The sequence below is a fragment of the Pleurodeles waltl genome, chromosome 2_1 (genome assembly GCF_031143425.1).
Source record: "Pleurodeles waltl isolate 20211129_DDA chromosome 2_1, aPleWal1.hap1.20221129, whole genome shotgun sequence".
NCBI lineage: Eukaryota > Metazoa > Chordata > Amphibia > Caudata > Salamandridae > Pleurodeles > Pleurodeles waltl.
Genome location: NC_090438.1, coordinates 797,846,816 through 797,863,184, shown reverse-complemented (window position 1 = coordinate 797,863,184; position 16,369 = coordinate 797,846,816).

The following is a 16,369-nucleotide window of genomic DNA, read 5'->3' as shown; positions in this document are numbered from 1 at the left end:
CACGTCTTCATCTTCTGATGTGTATGTTCTCTCCTCTGCCGTTGGTGGTGGTGGTTGTGAAGGGGAAACACACACCTGAGTGTTTGAAGACGTGGAGTCAGACATCCTGGCAGCTGCCAACTGTGGGGCTATTAAGGGCAGTACTGCAGCAAGGAGGAGCTGCTGGTTCTTAAGAATAGCAGTCACATCACTGTGGTAGGCAGCCAGGTCGGCCCTGTGGCGGTCAATATTACATTTGTGCACACATTGACAAGTTTGTTGTTGGAGGTGTTTTGTCAACTCTCGTACAGCTGTGCTGATTTCCTTCACACTTTTTTCAAGTTCATGCATGATTGATGTTCGCCCTTGCATGGCTGCTGCCTGTTCTGCAGTTGACATCATGCACAAACGCACCCCCTCTAGGCTGGCTGTCATATTTTCCATCCCCACCCGCAGCTCCTTGGCCAGCTCACGCTGTACTCCAACTACAGTTCTCTCAAAGCTGGTACCAGTGTCGTCAGAGTCATCAGCTGGGTTGGAGCTGGCAGGTCGTACAATTGGGGTGGTGGGTGGGTCCTCTGTGATGGCTGCTGTATCTGTACTCCTCCTTGCGACTAAAGATGGAGTGTGGAGGGTCTCAAGGACATCTTTGAGGGTCTGCTGGTTGATGTTTGTCAGTTCGTCATTCATGTTATCAGGGTAGTCCAGGACAGGCATATCCCCAGGAGAGCCATCGTCCTCTGCAATGAGATATTGTACAATTAGTGTGTCTGTGTTGTGGGCTTTGTAATGTGATGTGCCTGCCTTCCTTTTTGTTGCACATTGTGATCTTGTTTCCTGTTAATTAACCTTTTCTTCAATATTAGCATTCTCCCAGGCCTATGCCCCACCTGCATGTCAGATGTAGTGTGGTCAGTTTGGGGACTTGTCAGCATCACATCCTCTAGATGTTGGTTCTGGCCAAATTGTATATTGTCACCTTCTTGTCCTACTCAACCCTCAGTCTACTTCCATTCTCATGGTGAGGCCTTGCACTGGCTGTGGTTGTTCTGATGGCACTTGCACCACACTTATCAATCTGGAACTGACTCAGTCTCAGATATTTCACATTCAGCTATATGTTTCTGAGACCTAGCATATACTATGTATAGCATTGGCATGGCACACTGCAGATGTCAGCATTGGTAGTGTGTAATGTTGATGTGGGGGAATGTGTGCTACATTGGATTGCATTGATGGTCCTAGCAGTGTTCCAGTTCCTCCAATGACTGTGAGGGTGAATTGCATTAGCCGGTGACATATGTCCTTCTCCTCAATGCTGTTGTCTGAGCAGTATGACATTTGGGATGTTGCATGGTGTCATTGGTGCTATTGAGACCCAGGCATATGGTGGACCCTGACATATGCAGCATGGGAATGACATTAGTGCTGTGTACCTCATAATGTTTATGACAATGGCTGATGTTTGTAGCAACTATGGACAATCACATTTGAAAGGATTAGAATTTTTTTATTGATTACAGGGTATTGATAAAGTTGTCATCCTGAACCCTCTAATTTGGGTGTGTTTGATCCATGGGGACGTCACTGCCATTAGCTACTTGACCTGCACACACAGCAGAGGTGGTAGTGGCAACTGTTGTCAATGTTAAATTCCACTTGCAGATACGGCCTGAGACTGTTAATTGAGCCCCAGTTCATGTGGGGAGAATACCAGCTGTTGTGTGACAGCAGGCCAGTTTTACGTTGTATACTACCCTCCTGGAGTGGCTTTACCTTTCCAACATCCTTGGCATGGCAGCATACTCCCATGCAAAGGTTGTTGGTGTAGTGTAGTACTATGCCCCAGGTTTCCTCTGAACAGCCCATGCCCCCGTGCTGTGCCCCTTTACTCATGCCACTCCCTGAATATCATGACTTACATGCATTGTGTGGTAGGTATGTCCCCCCCCTGCTTGCAGTTAACATTTGTGCATTTTATTTCCCCATTCGACTTACCCTGCATCTGTGTTGTCTCCTGGGAGTCTGCACTGTCCTGTCCTTGAATCCCTGTGACGATCTCCTCAGGGATGATGGCTGCCACCATCTCCTCCATGTGGTACAGGCCCTCCTGCGGTGCTGGACTTCCACCTCCAGTCTGCAGTGCTGCCTTCCTGTTCCTGGCCATCTTTTCCTTGGTCCTGCGCTTGCAATCATGCCAGCGTTTCTTGCACTCGATGACTGTTCTCCGTACTTCTGTCACACTGTTTATCTTGTCAACAATTTGTTGCCATATTGCCTCTCTCTTACTGATTGGCAACTTTGAGTTCACAAAAAGTTGGTGCTGGTGTTCTGTCACCTCTTTCACCAGAATTTCCTGCTCCTCTGCACTGAAGCAACACTTTCTTTTCTTCTTCTCCCTCTCCTGGGTCTTGTGTGGGTCCTCCTGGTTGGTTCCTGGTCTGTTGTCATCTTCCTGGGGTCTGTCCAAGCATCTGGGATCCATTTTGGCTCTCCTTAGCACATTTTGCAGTGTTTGCGCCGCTTTTTGACACTATTGCGTCAAAAAAAGGCGCGTATCCGGTTTGCGACGTCGTAAACTGGCTCACAGTCATTTTCAACACGTTAACGTCATTTTTCCTTACGACATGATGCATTGGTTTGAGTAAAAAAAAAATATTCACACCTGTGGTTTGCGCTGCCGTGCGTCAAAATATAAATTTGACACCCAAGCAGCGCAAAGAAATGGCGTTAGCCGGCGGTAACATTTTTAACGCAAAACTGCATTGGCGCAGTTTTGTGTCAAAAAGTATAAATATGGGCCTAAATGCTTCACACACCTTTCTCCTAAGTTGAGCTTAAGGGTTGAGCAAGGATTAATTTACCAAGGCCTTGACTGGACCTAATGGTTGTTTGTGGCCTATTCCTAAGTGTAGGTACCTACAGGCCCTTACCAATAATCCACTTTCCAACAGCTGGCCAAAGGGACCTGCTCATGTTAAACTGAAGTGCACAGGCAGTCCACACTCCACCCTGCTGTTGCCGCTCAACAGACCTAGCTCCATTCTGACACTTGATTCAGGGGCAGGTTGATGAAAAATAAAATGGTAATAAATTAACTTTATTATGATTTCATTTTTCACCTCAGGGGCATTTGGGGGCATTTTAGTTAGTGGGGCAATGCTCCTCTGCTCTAATGGAGGGGTAGCTCCTGTGTGCCATAGTCACCAATTACAGTGGCGGACTGTCTGTATAGTGTGCGCAAGCTTGGGATATTAGTGGCCAAACAGGTGTGCAACTTGCCCATCATTATCCGGTGCCTTTTTATAGGAATATGAGCAGTGTGATGTATCAGACAAAACCAAAATGCAATGTAGTGTGATTTTACTAAATGGTAATGCCTCCCCATGTCAGGAACTGCAAATCCTTCCTTGTCATAGGGCAACACAAGTGTCTCCCACCTCAATTTCCAGTTATGACCTCTCCGGACTAGTCTGGCCTAAGCTGTTTTCAATTTGAGAAAAAAAATGTCTGGTTCAATGGAACAGGGATATTTTGAACAAGTATGTTTTGAAACAAATACAGAAAGCTGGGTAGAACTAGAATCTTAATTTAAATTCTGTCTGTCATAGAAAGTGGGTATGTTATCTATTTCTCAATTTGTCCACGTATGATGGTAAATACTGGGTGTTAGAAATGGGGTCTTTGGTTGGTAGTCAGGTTACCCCCGTCCAAGTATGGACCCTCACTATAGTCAGGGCAAGTCACACACAATCCAAATTATCCTGTGCCCACCCTCTGGTAGCTTGGCACTGAGCAGTCAGGCGTAACTTAGAAGGTGATGTGTAAAGTATTTGTGCAATAAATCATATAATAACACCATATAGCACCACAAAAATACACCACACAGTGTTTAGAAAAAGTAAATAATATTTATCTGATAAGATGCAGGTCAAAATGATTAAAATGCAATAAGTAGATGTTGAGATATCACTGTAAAAGTGATATAAAATGTCTTAAGTCTTTGCAAAACAAATAAATGTCTCTGAAAAACAATAAATGTCTCTTACAAGCACAAAGTACCAGGTTCGCTTTCAAAATCTTCGCAAGGAACCACAGAGGAGGTGATGCGTGGAAAACGGGGAGTTGTGCGTCGGTTTCGCCCCTTTGCACACGGACTTGCGTTGTTATTTTCTATGCATGGGAAGGCTTTGGCCCACGGACTTGGTTCCTCTTTGGGTTGTGTGGTTTTCTGGTGTCCCGGGGTCTGTGCGTGGAATCCTGGGCTTGCGGAGCGAAGTCACAGGCGCTGCATCGATCAAGTGGGCGTTGTGTGGAAATTTCTCCTGCACGGCAGGTGCTGCATCAGTTCCTCTCTGGAAGTCGGGCTGCGTCTTCCCGGGTCAGCTGTGTGTCGATCCGGTGGGCCGTGCGTCAAAGTTCCGGTCGCAACGCAGGTGCTGCGTCAATCTTCTCCTTGCGAAGTCGCGCTGCGTCGTCCCGGTTCGGCGTTCATTGAATTTCTCATTGCAGGGCAGGCTGTGGGTCGTTTTTAGCAGGCTGTGCGTCGAATTTTCATTGCACAAGGAGTCCAGTTGTAGGAGTGAAGTCTTTTTTGTCCTGAAACTTCAAGGAACAGGAGGCAATCTCTATCCAAGCCCTTGGGGAGCACTTCTCAGCACAGCCAGGGAGCAGCAAGGCAGCAGGGCAACAGCAAGGCAGCAGTACTTGTCAGAAAAGCAGTCCCAGTGAGTCATTTGGGCAGTTCCTCGTGGCAGGTCTGGTTCAGGGATTCTTCACCAGCAGGTTTCTCGTCCAGAAGTGTCTGTGAGGTAGAGTGTCTACCCCAAGAAGTGTCTAAAGTCTGTGGTTTAGGGTCCTCTTCTTATACCCATTTTGGCCTTTTAAGTAGACTTACTTCAAAGGAAAAGTCTCACTTGTTTGTGAAATCCTGCCTTGGCCAGGCAAGGCTTAAGACACACACGAGGGGGTTGGAGTCTGCATTGTGTGAGGGCTGGCACAACCCCTTCAGGTGCAAGTGACCACTCCTCCCCTCTCTCCTAGCACAGATCGCTCATCAGAATATGCAGGCTACACCCCAGCCCCCTTTGTGTCACTGTCTGAAGGGAAGTGCAAACAGCCCAACTGTCAAACTGACGCAGACTGGGAATCCACAAACAGGCAGAGTCACAAAAATGGTTCAAGCAAGAAAATGCCTGCTTTCTAAAAGTGGCATTTTCAAACACACAATCTCAAAATCAACTTTACTAAAAGATGTATTTTTAAATTGTGAGTTCAGAGGTCCCAAACTCCACATGTCTATCTGCTCACAAAGGGAATCTACGCGTTAATCATGTTTAAAGGCAGCCCCCAGGTTAACCTGTGAGAGAGATAGGCCTTCCAACAGTGAAAAACGAATTTGGCAGTATTTCACTGTCAGGACATATAAAACACATTAGTATATGTCCTACCTTAACCATATACGCTGCACCCTGCCCATGGGGCTACCTAGGGCCTACCTTACGTGTGTCTTATATGTAGGAAAAAGGAAGGGTTAGGCCTGGCAAGTGGGAACAATTGCCAAGTCGAATTTACAGTTAAAAAACTGCACACATGGACAGTGGCAGGTCTGAGACATGATTACAGGGCTACTTATGTGGGTGGCACAACCAGTGCTGCAGGCCCACTATTAACTTTTGATTTACAGGCCCTGTGCTCCTCTAGTGCACTTTTCAGGGAATTACTAGTAAATCAATTATGTCAATCATGGATAAACCAATTAACAGTACAATTTACCAAGAGAGCATGTGCACTTTAGCACTGGTTAGCAGTGGTAAAGTGCTCAGACTCCTAAAGCCAATAAAAACAGGTCAGGAAACATAGGAGGAAGAAGGAAAAAAGTTTGGGGATGACCCTGTGAAAAGGGCCGGGTCCAACACTGGGCCATAACTATCTAGTATTATATGGTGTCTGCCTCCATTAAGCATGATCCCTAAGTACCTGACAAAGCCATCATGCTAGCGCAATGCTAGTTCCATCATCAGCTTGGGGACTGCAGGAGTTAATGGAAAATATTCTAATTTGATCCAGTTAATTAATATACTTGACACTTCCCTATATCACACTATCTTAGCTATAAGGGGTGCAAGATGTGTATCTGGGTCTTTTACAAACAACATAATGTCATTGGTGTACAATGGCAGTAAAGTGCCATAATTCAGGAAAGCCAGCCCTCTATGAGAATGTTTACCGCATAGCCAGGGTGCTGAAAGGTTGCTTAGCAAGGGCAAACAACTATTTGGAAACAGGTGCAAGATACAGCTATTGATGAATATCCTAGCCAGTGGGTTGGTATATACTACTTTAAATAGGCTCCATAGTTTAAAAATAATGCAGTGTGATTAGAAAAGGCCATTATAGGGAATCAAATGCCTTTTTGGCATCTAAGAGGGAGAAAATAGCATTTATCTCTAGTCGGACTTGTGGCATAGCTGCAAAAAGGGCTCTTAACGTATTAAAAGTAACTGTCCAGGATAAAGGCAGTATATCCTGCTCTGGCAGTATCACGCTGGGCATCAATGGAGCCAATATGTTTGCTGTGAGATCCGCGAGGATCTTATCATCTAAGTTTAGTATCCATCTTTGCCTGGTTTTAACATTGCTCTGATGACCTCCTCCTGAGTGTTTGGAGGATGTTCTCCAGTTACCAAACTCTTCAGGTAAAGGGCAGCCAGCTGCAATGATAGGAACATTTTAAATGCTTTAAAAAATTCAGGCGTGAGGCCACCAATGCCTAGAGACTTACCACCCGAAAACCATTACTGGCCACAATGATCTCACATGCACAAATAGGTTCAGGCAAGAATATTCTGGGTCCACCATTAATCCAAACAAGAGCAATATCCTCTAAATGGCAATGCATGTCAGAGGGTGTGGTGGATATGCTCCTCTTGTATAAGGTTTAGCAATATGACTGAAACTCACAAACAATGACAGCCCTATGCCAAAGTATGTCCCCAGTATCAAGCTTTGCAATATATTTCATTTCACTGTCCATGAGGTCTCTAACTTCTTGTGCAGTCTTGTTCTGTTTCAACAAAGATTGTGCACTTTTGGGTGTTTCACAGATTTTTTTCCAGTTGCCTCCCTGGTTGCACCAGTAGTGTGCTGTAGGAAAGCCATTATTTTTGCCCTGGTCGCCACCATTTTTTTGACTGATAGTGGCGGTTACTTACTTTGAAAGTGCCCTGGGCTCTGCTTATCGGGCCTAGGACAAGCGCTCTGTCCTTAAAAGTATATGATGTTTGGCATCATTGTAATTTGCCAAGACACCCTACTGTAAGTTCCTGCTATATAATAAGGCAGGAAGGTTTAGGGGCCTCAGTGGACCCAATGCACTTACATGTTAACTGCTATGGTGTCAGTGTCATTTTAAAATCAGCCCTGCCTTGCAGGCTGTTTTTTTAATAAAACTATGTCCAAATTTGACTTTTGAATTATTAGTACTTCCAAAGTCCAAAACTACCTTTTTATAACATATTCCACCCTAAGGTCTGCACTTGGTGCCCCAAGGGTAGGGTACCTTGTTATAAAAATCAGCGACAGTATAAAATTAGGCCTGGGTGGAGTTAATGGCGTTCCACTCCACAGAATTCTGGAAGAGTTGATTTTAAAGTTCCTTGACCCGCAGATTCCTGAATGTGCCCGATGTCAGAAGTGCTAAGCAGGGTCATGTGGAGGGATTTGGGACATAACTTTGACTTCAAATACAGAAGCACAGATGCCACAGCACCCAGTCCAGCACCCATTCTCTTGATCCCCAGCTAGATGGGATCCCCCCTTAATTAGATTAGGTGAGAGGCTGGAAAGGGAGTGACAAGAAAAGTTAGCCACAGCTGTGGGTTGTTTTAGCTAGACATGCACTCCAAGGAGAACATTTCTTCATTTTGATGTTTGAAGAACAGTGCATTCTGGGGCAAACATATGCCACACTTCCCAGGAAGTAACCACTGCAGACAGGGCAGGCTGCTGCACACGAGGCCTGAAGTGGCAGCTTTCACTACTTATGGCTGTGGCCTGAATACAGACAAGGCCAGAGGCAGAGAAAATAAGATGCAGTTCCAGGCCTCTTGTGCACCAGACTTGTTTGTGCACCAGTGTGGACTTACCTTGATCCTCTATGGGGGTCTTCCTCTCCACATCGACCTCTGCAGCGGCCTGGCTCTCTGCCTCCTGCTCCCGGGCTGCTGGCAGAGGGAAGGCTGGCCCTGGATCCATCCCTGGTGTGCACTGCAGCCAAGTTATAGGCTACACAGCGCAACCACAGACTGTCTGAGCTTGCACTGTGTAGCCCATAACTGGGCTGTAGTGCGCACTGGGTGAGCTCTGCACCGCTGGTGGAGCTAGAGGAGTATTTGGACAAACTCTGCACTCCAATTGAGGCACAGAGTGCCAAATACTCTGTTAGCTCTGACAGCAGAGCGGAGCTCCCTGCCCACCCCTATGTAAAATATGTTTTATATGCCCTGGTAGGGAAAAGTAGCCAAAGTAATTTGTCCCCATTGTAGTGCTACAAGCCCCATAAGCTAATATAAAGAGGGCTTTATTAAACTACAATGAAGCCTAACGCTTGATTGGAGTTAGTTTGCCTTCAAATTGCCAAATGATAGTTACAATAAATCCATCAACTTGCCAAGTTCAGATTTATTGTAACTATTACAGGAAAGTAGTTTTAGAACTTACTATACTGAACTGACCTTATGCAACCCTGTAGTAGCCCTTCGGAGTGGTCAGCTTTTTACAACTTGATCCAGACTTGCCCCATGACTAAGTGTGAAGTGGCCTGGTGCTGAAACAATACTGCCATTAGGTGGGAGGTGACCTGTTTTCAAGAGATGCCACATGACCTAGGCCAGCCTCCATTCATTTGATCCCCAGCCAGATGGGAGCCCCCCTAATTAGATTAGGTGAGTGACTGGAAGGGGAGTGACAGGAAAAGTTAGCCACATCCATGGGTTGTGTTAGCTAGACCTGCACTCCATGGAGAACATTTCTCCATTTTGATTTTTTAAGACCAGTGCATTCTGAGGCAAACATATGCCACTCTTCCCAGGAAGTGATCATAACAGAGCAACTTGAAGCCTATTGGTTGAGGTATCCTCCCTCTTACCAGCCCAGAATGGGGCCCCTGAGATTTCTGCCTGGAACATCATAAGAAGAAGGACTTCCCTGTTGGGCCGTTGGACTGCACTACAAAGGACTGCATGCATAAGGGCTACACCTGTTGCACCTTCAAGACTCCACAAATAGAGGACTGTGCCTTTCTTAAAAAGAAAACAAAGGTGTGGACTCCTAGTCAGCAACAGGAACAAGAGTGCTAGAAGAAGTCACCTGTGAGCCCACAGATAGGATCACTCCAGCCTGCAAACTACACCTAGATTTTCTTGAACTGCACACATGCATTGTGGGAAATTGAGTAGTAGCCCCCAAGTGGCAATCTAGAGCTTCTGAACCCTTGGCCAGTACTACAGACACCTAGCTCCCCAACAGAACCAATAAATAACTGACTGCAGCTCCCAGACCGGTCTGCAACAAGTTGCTGACCTCCAAGAGGCTCCTCTCAGTTCGTGGGCTCTTGGAGTGCTTACTGAGCTCCTAAATTCAAGCTCTTGGGCTCTTCACAAATGGACCAGTTCACTCCAGAACCATACCGCTCACATAAAGGATCAGCATCAGCAGGCTCAAGAAGTGAGGCTCCAGCCCTTCTGCCCACAACACCCAGCAGCTCTTAGCATCCCAAGGACCACCGCCAGCGATTCTCCCCTGGTTCCCGATGACAGTTTTCCCTGTGAACGGGACTCCTGGCACAATTCTGAGAAGGAAAAACTCCAGTTAGTCTTCTCTGGGTCTGTATCTAATTTGTGCTCCATTGCAGTCACCTTGAACTTTAGACCCAGTCCAGTGTGACCAGATGGCCCAGTTGGTGCTTCTGGCTTTTCAGCACTATACCACAATATACTATTCAGAAATTCATATCTCCTGTTGTCTACATTAGCTTTTTGTCATTTTATTGTCATTTTAAAGATGAAAATATTCATTATCTTTCTACATTGGTTTTGGAGTTTTATTGTGCTGTGTCTTTTACTTATGTGCTGCTTCGGTGATATTAAATCCTTTGCACTACCTCTCTCCTAAATTAAGCCTGACTGTTCGCTGCCAAGGGTTGAGGAAGGATTAATTTATTGAGACTTGACTGTACATAATTAGTGATTTTGGTATTGTTACTACCTGAAGGCCACATACTAATAACAAATTCTTCTACATTATGGTAGCGGAGGTGGATCCAGAATTTGTGTTTAATAGCACCATTCAATATTTAAGTTGGACAATTAAAATAAATCTCAATTGACCTAGTGCAAAATAGATTTTTATTTTTATTTGGATTAATTGTGATTATTTCATTTTTTCTAAATTACTCTACTTTAATGTTTGCAACAGTACTTTTGTTTGTTGTGTGACACAAAGCAAGGGGTACCATGGAGCTTGATCTGGCTAGCTACCCACTGTCACTGTAGCAGAGCTTAGGAACCTTGCAAGGCAAGGAGTTTACCAGCTCCCTCCTGTACTAGGAAGGCACAACTAATAAAGGCCCTTGCAGCCAGGCAGAGGCCCAGCTAGCAGATCCATCCTCAGACACCAAGAAAGCCCCAGAGTTAGAAGAAGAGTGGAAGGCAGTCCCCTTAGGCCTCTATGATGTGGAAACTGAATGCCTGTTTACATATACAGTGAACAGAGCCCTGTCTAGAGCTAGTGGGGAAGAGGATCCACAATAGGAGATGAAGAACTGTCCCTCAGAAAAAGGGAACTTGAGGCCCAGTTAGCTTACATAGTACTAGAAGAGGAAAAGTTGGCCCTATCCAAACGGAGGTGGGCACGTGATAAAAGAAGAGATGGTAGCAGCAAAGAAGAGACAGATTGCCCAAGTGGATTTTCCCTAAGAATTAGGAGGGTGATGACATTGACAAATGGCTGACAGCTTTTGAGAGGGTCTTTAGGATGAGGAAGGTGGGCCTCGAGTTTTGGTGTTCAAGCCTATAGGAGTTGATTCCAGTGGCAGGTGGAGATAGATTCTTGACCCTAGAGAAAGAGGAAGCTGAGTCCTACCACCACATGAAACAGAGTCTAGTCAAAAGGTTTGGGCTCACCCCTGAGCAGTATAGGATGAAGTTTAGGGACACCTAGTAAGTCAGTACCCAATCCTGGGTCAACTTTGTAGACCTACATAAGAAAAGACTAGGGGGCTGATACAGGATAACAAGATAAGTACAAGTGAGGGGGCTCTATAATTTGTTTATGAAGGATCACATATTGGCTAGTTGTACCCCAGAGATGTTACACTTGGATCTGATTGACTCTAAGCTGTTAATTCCCAGGAAACTGTGTGAGGCAGGGGGTAAGTGGGTTTGAACCAGTGTGACCAAGAAAAGCCAGGGAGGTGATCAGAAAAAGGGAGGACAGGTCCCCACCCAGGACAGTCATGGTCCCCCTAAAGTTTAGAGAGTTCCTCCTCACATTGGATCATGCCCTCTCATTGGCAGGACATTTGGGTCAGACCAAGACCTGGAACAGGCTGGTCAACAATTTCATTGGCCCAATATGTTTGCCAACGTGAATGAGTTTTGCACCTCCTGTGTCACCTGTCAAGCCAGTGGCAAGAGAGGAGGAAAACCAAACGTTCCCTTGATACCACTGGCAGTGGTTTGAACTCACTTTGAGAGGGTGGGTATTGGCATTGTTGGTCTCCTATTCTCACCAACAGCCTGAGGTAATAGATATATCTTGGTGGTAGTGGGCCATGCCACCAAATATTCAGAGGCAATACCCCTCAAAGCGGTCACTGTTCCAACAGTGGCCAAATCCCTACATGGCATCCTCACCAAAATGGGCTTTCTAGAGGACGTGATCTCACTCAAACAAGGGGACAAACTTTATGCCTGCCTATCTGAAGGCAGAGTGGGATGAATGTTGTGTTACTTATTAGCTTACCATCCGATATCATCCCCAGACCAAAGGTCTGGTGGAAAGATTCAATAAGACCCCGAAGGGCACAAATATGGGCTTATCTGACAATTTCAGGAGGAGATGGAATGTTCATCTTCCATGCCTGCTGTTTGCTTTCAGAGAAGTGCCAATGAAAAGGGTTGGGTTTAACCCCTACGTGTTACTATTTGGCAATCCTGTAAGAGGGCCATAGCATTTTATGAAAGAGTCTTGGGAGAAGCATCTCAAGAAATCTAAGCAGAAGTCTTGCATGGCAGAGTGCATGAGCAGAACAAGCAGCAACCTGGAGACCACCCTGGAGCTTATGAAGTTCTGCCATGACCAGAATGTGATTATGCCTGTGTACCATTGAGGGTAGTAAGTATGACTTGTTGATCCTGTGGCTCTCAGAGCCCTCTAGGAGATGGACTGGGCCCTACCCCATTCTAGAAAAGTAAGGTGAGGTCACCTACTTGGTGGAACTTAGCCCCCCAGGAAACCCCATAGATTACTCCATGTTAACAGATTGAAACCCCACCTATACAGGGTAGACATGACCATGCTGATGGTCACTGATGAAGGAGGACAGGAGAGTGAGCCACTGCCAGAACACCTCCCCACCAACGTGCAAGATGGGTCAGTGGAAGGAGTTGTACTCTCTCCCAAGTGGAAAGACCAGCAGCAAAAATACTGCATACAAGTGTTAAGGCAGTTTACTGGGCTACTCTCCTTGACCCTAGGTATCATAAGTCGGTGTATATATGATGTTGGTAGAGAAGACAGCTTACCTGTCAACAACAAGTTCTACAGGTTGTCTAACCAGGTCAGAGTCAGTGTCAATCCTAAAGTATCTAAGATGCTGGAGTCAGGGATAATTGATTCATCTGAAAGCAATGGGCCAGCCCAGTTGTACTGGTACTAAACTTAATCTCCTAGGGGGAAAGAAGGAATTAAGATTTTGTGTGGACTACAGAGGATTGAATGCAGTCACCAAGACTAATGCTCACCCTATCCCTAGAGCTTATGGTCTTATTGATTGGTTGGGGGCTGTAAAGTACCTGACTACATTTGACTTGACCTCGGGTTACTGGTAGATTGCCCTAATTCCAGGAGCAAAGAAGAGGTAAGGATTTTCCACTCCAGAGGATTACTTTCAAGTCACTACTTTGGTTTAAAGAAGGCACCTGCCACCTTCCAAAGGTTGGTGAACAGAGTCTTACCATGGTTGAAAACTGTCAGTGCAGTTTATCTTAATAAGATAGCTGTATTAATTTCTACCTGGGAGAAGCACCAGATCCACCTGAAGGAAGTGCTTTAGGCCCTACAACAAGTAGGACTGGCTATCAAGGCAAGCAAATGCTAGATAGGGCAGAGCTCAGTGGTGTACTTCGGCCACCTTGATGGTGAAGGCAACTTAAACTCTCAGATGGCTCATGCAGATAAGGAGGGAGAATCCAAACCTGTTGAGGTGGTCCATTTCCCAGGAGAGGATGGACTTCACAGTGGAACACAGACCTGGGAGTGTTCATGTCAAAGCGGATGGACTTTCCAGGTTTTTCCTGATGAGGATCACCAGGGTTTAGGTTAACTACCAATCACCTTTTATCTGGCGAGTGGGAGCTGTGTGAGAAAGTCATCCTTTTTGCCCTGATCACCCACATTTTTTGACTGATGCTGGTGGTTATGGATTCTGATTGTGCCTTTGGCTCTTCTAACCCGGCCCAGGGTCAGTACTCTTTTTAAAAGGTATATGGTAGTTAGGTAATTGTAATTGGTTCTGCCAACCTATGTGTAAGTCCCTAGTATATGATAGGGCCTGTAGGTTTAGAAACCCCAGTGGACCCAATGCACTAATGTGTGCACTGCTGTTATGTTTGCGTCATTTTAAAGCCAGCCCTGCCGTGCGGGCTGCTTTTAAAAAATAACTGTATCCAACTTCGACATTAGAATTATAAGTACTTCCAAAGTGCAAAACTACCTTTTAAATATATATGTCGCCCCTAAGGTCTGCCATAGGTGCCTCAGGGGTAGGGTGCCTTGAAGTTAAGCGTAGGAACATTCTAAAAGATGTTTATATGCCCTGGTGAGGGAAAAACATCCTATTTGTTTTTCCCCATTGCAGTGCTGCTAGCTCTATAGGTTAACATGGGAAGGCATTATTAAACTTCATTACAGTCTAATTTTTGACAAGAATGAGATGGCAACATCATTCAAAGTATCAAAATAATAGTTATAATACATCCAACAACTTGCCATTGTCTGATATATCATAACTTGTCACATGGGCAGGCAAAAGGCTACATAGACAGATACATGCAGTACTCTACACCTTGTTTGGTTACTTATGGGTCTCTTTATTTTCTCTATGTAAGGCCCATGGTTCTCTCCTCTTTGGTTTGGTTCATAATGGCTGTCTCTGTTCTTACTCTCCCTTCTAGTCTTGACCAGACTGGACTACCGTGGTTGTCGCACCCCTCAGACGGAAAAGGAAAGAACCACAGGTAAGTGTATGCTCTTTAATTTTGTCTTATTTTTATGGGGGTGGGTGTGAGGGAGATAATCACCCCCATAAACTATTTTTACCTATCCCATCACTGTGTTGTCATGCTTGTTTCCTTTACTTGAAAATGTAGTATGCAAGGCTTGATCCTATCTTTCAAATAAGAAGAGGAGCCTGTCTTTCATACTGGTTTCCTCTCCTCACAACTACCTGTTTTCCACCCTCCCACTTGTCCTGGCAGATTCCCATGTACCCGGGTTAGCCACGCAGGTGATAAGAGGGGACGGTGGCCTCCCTGCTTACTCCACCAACTCCCACCTGGTTCCCTGGAAATTTCCGACAGGACACTGGAGCCTCCTGAGTTGTCCTGTGCCAGTCGGTCTGGTCCTTTGCCGGTTTTGGTGCTCCGCTCTTCCTCTCTTGTCAGCACTCCTTCCTTCCAGGTTTGTCGTCCTTCCGATTTCCAGCCACCATTCATCAGGGGGCTCATCAACATCACACTCAAGACCATGCTGCTCTTCACGTCTCTGCAGATGTCTTAAAGGAACACACGTCCCAATAGTCTGTAAGAAAAAGACAGGCAAATCTTGTTTTGCGGAAGGAGAAGGAAGGGCCAGGGTAAAATCTCATCTAAGCTGAAATTATCCTCAACACACAACTATTGCAGGAAAATAGTTTTAGAACTTGCTTTCTTGAAATTACATAAAACAGCACTGTAGCAGCCACATCTAAATGGCCAGCATTTGACAGGCTGAGCCATGCGGTTCTGATGAGTGTGAAGTGGACTTGGGTGAAACAAACAGACCATCAGGTGGGAGGAGATCTGCTGCTGCAGATGCCAAGACAGGAAGGGGGGTGGGAAGCCAAACTGGTCTTGAGAGGGAGAACTACAGTGTGTATAGGAACCAGGCCCACCCCCACTTTGTGGACCCCCAGCCAGAAGGGAACCCCTGTAATTGAATTAGGAGATGGGCTGGAAAGGGAGTTTAGGGAACAGTTAGCCACACCTGTGGGTTGGATTAGCCAGGCCTAAAATCCCAGGTGAGATTTTCTCCATTTTGATTTGGACTGAGACATGCAGTGTGGGACAAAAATATGCCACAGATCTAAGGAAGTGGTAATCACAGAGGGTGGAAACTTGATCCCCATTGGTTAGGGGTTCCCCCTCTTGCTATCCCAGAAAACTACAATAAATATGAGAGAGCTGCAGAGCACCTCAGATTCCTGCTTGAAGAACACTGAAGAAGAAGGACTGCTCTGATGAAACCCTGGTCTGCACCAAGAAAGGACTGAACTCATAAGCATTACACCTGCTGCACATTCTGGGCTTCACAAAAGAGGACTTTGCCTTGCTCCCAAGACTAAGGAGTGAACTCCCTGAAAGCAACAGGTAGACAAGAGCTACCAGAAATCACCTGCACCATGTCCTGCAAGGACAAGCCCAGCCGACCAGCTCACCTGGACTTTAAAGGATATTACCAGGTGCATTGTGTGAATTGCAGTCCAAAATCTCCAAGAAGCAACTCAGAGCTTCCAGACCCTTGGCTGGTGTTGTGCCCCCTCAAAGACCAAAAGGAGAATTTCTGTGACGACGTGCAGAAGTTGGAGAACTTTTGGTCAGTTTTTGCCAAAAAGCTCCATAAGTTCACTGACCCCAACAACAAGAATCAAGCTGACAATGTCGAACTATGACTTTGCCTGACTTCCAAGTTTGCCCCACTGAAAGATCCAGAGCTCTTCGACGATGAAGACAAGGACTTCTAGGACACACAAGGCATTGCGCTGAAGCAAGATGCCATCGGGGAACCGAAGGCCGGATTGCCAAAGATGACCACTCAATATCGTGAGAAAAAGAACTGGGAAAGTGACTAA